Genomic DNA, 4,417 nt, shown 5'->3' with positions numbered 1-4,417 from the left:
CTGTCCACACTTTACCCTTCAGGACATCAAGCCCTAAAAGATTAAGCGGGAGTGGCCCCACAACCATTTCCACTGGAGCGCCCGTCTTCTCCCCTGGTAGCTGTAAATTGACCGTAGCCAGTGCCTGTGCTTGAACATTACCGAACGCATCTGCCACAAACAAACATCGCTTAGACAATGATGTACCTCCGCGTGCTGCATCTTCTGTTTTAATGGCTGAAGTTTGAGCACCGGTATCCACTAAAAATGTAATGGATACTCGTCTAAATCCTACAAGGCAGGTGATTAATAAATCACCTCGATGACCTATAGTGAGCTGTCTAATATACACCCACCCTTCACCCCCCCCCGCTCACTACAAAGGGGCGAAGGAATTAGTTTCCCGTCAACCTTTGGGGGGCAGTCGAGTCAGTCAAATTAATTAGGGGCAGGGGTGCACTAGGAACCGGACTCTCAAACGTTTTTACTTTGGCTGCTGGCTCTTCAGGCCACTCTAAAAATAATTTTTCAAGCCTATCAGTTGGTAACCCCTCCATAAGATCTCGAGGAACACCTTCTTGACACCCTATGGTCCACAAGCTAACACGCTGGTTTAAGATGGTTTTTTCCGCCAGAAAGTTTAACGAAGGACACTCTCTTTTCATTTTCAAGATGTGAGGGAGGCTTTATTTCAGTACGTCTTAAACCCTTCAGGTCTGATTTTGGGCACGGGGTACTAACTGGGCCATATTTTCGCCCGTAATTGATTAATTCCTGAGCGACCTCTCCCCAAGTCCATACTTTAAAATTTTGGTTCCTGCGATCAGAAGTCGCCAGTCCAGCTGGTGCGGTTGGGACCTTTTTGCCCTTGGGCACTGCGTTAATTGTACTTTGTAATTGTATGCCCAGAGGTTTTAAAGATTCAGGGACGCCCCTTATCGGGGGGGGGGGGTGGGGGGTGGGGGGGTGGGGGGGTGGGGGTGGGGGGGTGGGGTGTCATTCGTTCAGGGTCCACCGGCATCATCATCGGGGACTCCTGTTTGAGCTTAAGCTCACGATCGTACATCATTTGCAAACATGCCACTTTCTGTATATTTTCTACTAATTGATCAATTGATCCTGTGATAGCAAGAGGGTCTTCTCATTCCAAGGGACTGAGGCCTCCAGCCCAGTAAGCTGCCTTTTGGGTTAGGGACCAGGGAGTGTGATGATCACGGTAGTTAAAAATACTCCAGGCCCCCAATATCCTTCAGCTTCTTTTTCACTTAGTAATATCTGGTCCTCACCCGACAACGACACCCTCCATACATATTCTGTTTCTGATTCCTTAGGGGTACGGCCAAACTCCCTTTTTAATTTAGCTAGTTCTGTAGCGGTATACGGCACTTCTTTTGTAGTAATTTGAGGGGAGTCATCTTGGTCATTGTCATACGCGAATTCAGTTTTAACCAAAGGTCGGAGAGAGTAAGGAGGCATCTTTAATTTGTCTAATCTTAATTTCATCTCTTTTAACTCCTCACAAGGATATATAATTTTCTTCTTGGGGGGAGAATGGCTGTTACCCCTCTCACCCGTGAGGAGTTGCACTTTAAGAGCAGATTGCAGATAGTCTTCCTGGGCTCTCTCCTGCTCTAATTGCTCTTTTAAGTTTTCAATTTGTCCTTGCAGAGACTGGACAAGCACTTGTAAGCACTGTATGGTCTGAGACTTGGCACTACGCTGCCAGTCTCTTGCTTCCACAGCTACAGCTAAACTGGCACCCAAACTGGCACATATAATTCATTTTTCTTTTCCGGCCGGAAGTTTAGCGTCCTTTTGCAGGGCGCTGATTCGGTCGGTAATACTCTGCAGATTATACCAATTATCTCGTGCCCAATCAATACCTTGTACCGAAGGGCATGTATTATGTTTTTCCAAAAAGTTATACAGTACCTCCCTGTCCACAGGGATAGTGTTATCATTACCCATTTTCTACAACAGCATACGTCAAGCAGGTTCAGTATTCAACAAGTGAGGGTGGTCGTCTCAGGGAGGTAACACGTAAGAGTTAATTTTCACAAAAGTTTCACCCTCTACTTCCCTGAGAGGTACGCACATAAGTCAAGCAAGTTCAAAAGTAAGACAAACAAGAGGTGCAGCACTTTCACTCCAAGGGATCCTGTCCATGACGCCAATAAAATGTTAAGTCCCGGTCTGATTGTCAGGCTCGGGGAAGGTTTGTAATGATCCCAAGGGCAAAATTAAGACACAACTGAGGTCGTATGCCTCCAATCAGATGTTTTATTGGGTAAATATAAAAGAGTAAAGTGATAGGAAAGGTGGGAAATATTAGGAGGAAATTAAGCAAGCATTCAGAGAGATAAGCAAAGGATAGTCACCACCACAGATTCAGCGGCATCCCGTTGGTCCTCAGTCTTCAGTTTTTCGGTGGTGAATGGCCACACTCACGTTTCGTTTCGCCGTCTTTTATCTGGTGTTGGAGAGGGAGTTTGCCCTCTTGTTTCCGTTTGGTTACCCAGCGCAACATCACGTACCCAACACATGCACATCTAAGGTATTGCTGGTGGGGCAAGGGGCCTGACCTGGATACCAGCTGGTGTCCTGTTCTTGGTGGTGCCTGATAAGCCAAAGAATGGCCTGCTGCTTCAGCAAGTTTGCACAGGTTTCCTTGCCAGATGGTGGTACTTGATAAGCCAAAGAGTGGTCTGCCCCTGGGTCTTATCAGACAAAAGAGTGGTCTACTGTCTGGTCTTATCAGATAAACACACACAAGCAAGCTTTGAGACAATTGTTCTTAACACTTCAGTCTCTTACAGCCCCTGAGCTGGGAGATGGAGATAGGATGCAGAATGAAGCCCCAGTTGTCAAAGAGGTGGCAGTCACTGACCTGCTCCTCCACTTGAATGCTCACAAGTCTATGGGGCCAGATGGGATCCACCGGAGGATACTGAAGGAGCTGGCAGAGGAGCTGGCCAAGCCACTCTCCATCATTTATCAGCACTCCTGGTCAACCGGGGAGGTCCCAGATGACTGGAAGTTAGCAAATACAATGCTCCTCTACATGAAGGGTCGGAAGGAAGATCCAGGGAACTACAGGCCTGCCAGCCTGACCTCGGTGCTGGAAAAGGTCATGGAGCAGATCATGTTGAGTGCCATTGCACGGCAAGTGTGCGACAACTGGGGGATCAGGCTCAGCCAGCATGGGTTTATGAAAGGGAGATCCTATTTCACTAGCCTGGTCTCCTTCTATGACAAGGTGACCCGCTTAGTGGATGAGGGGAAGGCTGTGGATGTTGTCTACTTGGACTTTAGTAAGGCCTTTGACACTGTCTCCCACAGCGTTCTCCTGGAGAAGCTGGCTGCTCACAGCTTGGATAAGTGCACTCCGCTCTGGGTTAAAAATTGGCTGGAGGGCCAAGCCCAGAGAGTGGTGGTGAATGGAGTCCAATCCAGTTGGCGGCCGGTCACGAGTGGTGTTCCCCAGGGCTCAGTGTTGGGGTCGGTCCTGTTCAACATCTTCATTGGTGATCTGGATGAGGGGATTGAGTGCACCCTCACTAAGTTTGCAGATGACACCAAGCTGGGTGGGAGTGTCGATCTGCTGGAGGGTAGGAAGGCCCTGCAGAGGGACCTGGACAGGCTGGATCGCTGGGCTGGGGCCAACTGTATGAGGTTCAACAAGGCTAAGTGCTGGGTCCTGCACTTGGGTCACAAGAATCCCATGCAACGCTACAGGCTGGGGGAGGAGTGGCTGGAGAGCTGCCTGGCAGAAAAGGACCTGGGGGTGTTGGTTGACAGCCGCCTGAACATGAGCCAGCAGTGTGCTCCGGTGGCCAAGAGGACCAATGGCACCCTGGCTTGTATCAGGAATAGTGTGGCCAGCAGGACCAGGGAGGTGATAGTGCCCCTGTACTTGGCACTGGTGAGGCTGCACCTCAAATACTGTGTTCAGTTTTGGGCCCTGCACTACAAGAAAGACATTGAGGTGCTGGAGTGTGTCCAGAGGAGGGCAACAAAGTTGGTGAGGGGTCTAGATCACAAGTCTTATGAGCATCGGCTGAGGGAGCTGGGGTTGTTTAGCCTGGAGAAGAGGAGGCTGAGGGGAGACCGTATCACTCTCTACAACTACCTGAAAGGAGGTTGTAGGGAGGTGGGTGTCGGTCTCTTCTCCCTACTAATGAGTGATAGAACAAGAGAAAACGGCCTCCAGCTGCGCCAGGGGAAGTTTAGGTTAGACATTAGGAAAAACTTCTTCACCGAAAGGGTAGTCAGGCATTGGAACAGGCTGCCCAGGGAAGTGGCTGAGTCTCCATCCCTGGAGGTATTTAAAAGATGTTTAGATGTGGTGCTTGAGGGCATGGTTTAGTGGTGGACTTGGCAGTGCTGGGTTAACAGCTGGACTTGATGATCTTAAGGGTCTGTTCCAACCTTAACGATT

The 4,417-nt window shown here is 49.3% G+C and overlaps 1 pseudogene; it reads right to left on the bottom strand.

Moving 5' to 3' along the window:
- Positions 1–374: 374 nt before the first annotated feature.
- On the bottom strand, positions 375–1,947 carry LOC148052221 (uncharacterized; annotated as a pseudogene).
- Positions 1,948–4,417: the final 2,470 nt, after the last annotated feature.

Source organism: Nipponia nippon, unplaced genomic scaffold (assembly GCF_047370975.1).
Source record: "Nipponia nippon isolate SJK-2023a ecotype South Korea unplaced genomic scaffold, ASM4737097v1 scaffold_5, whole genome shotgun sequence".
NCBI lineage: Eukaryota > Metazoa > Chordata > Aves > Pelecaniformes > Threskiornithidae > Nipponia > Nipponia nippon.
Note: the sequence above shows the minus strand (reverse complement) of the source record. Positions and strands in the feature narration are given on the sequence as shown.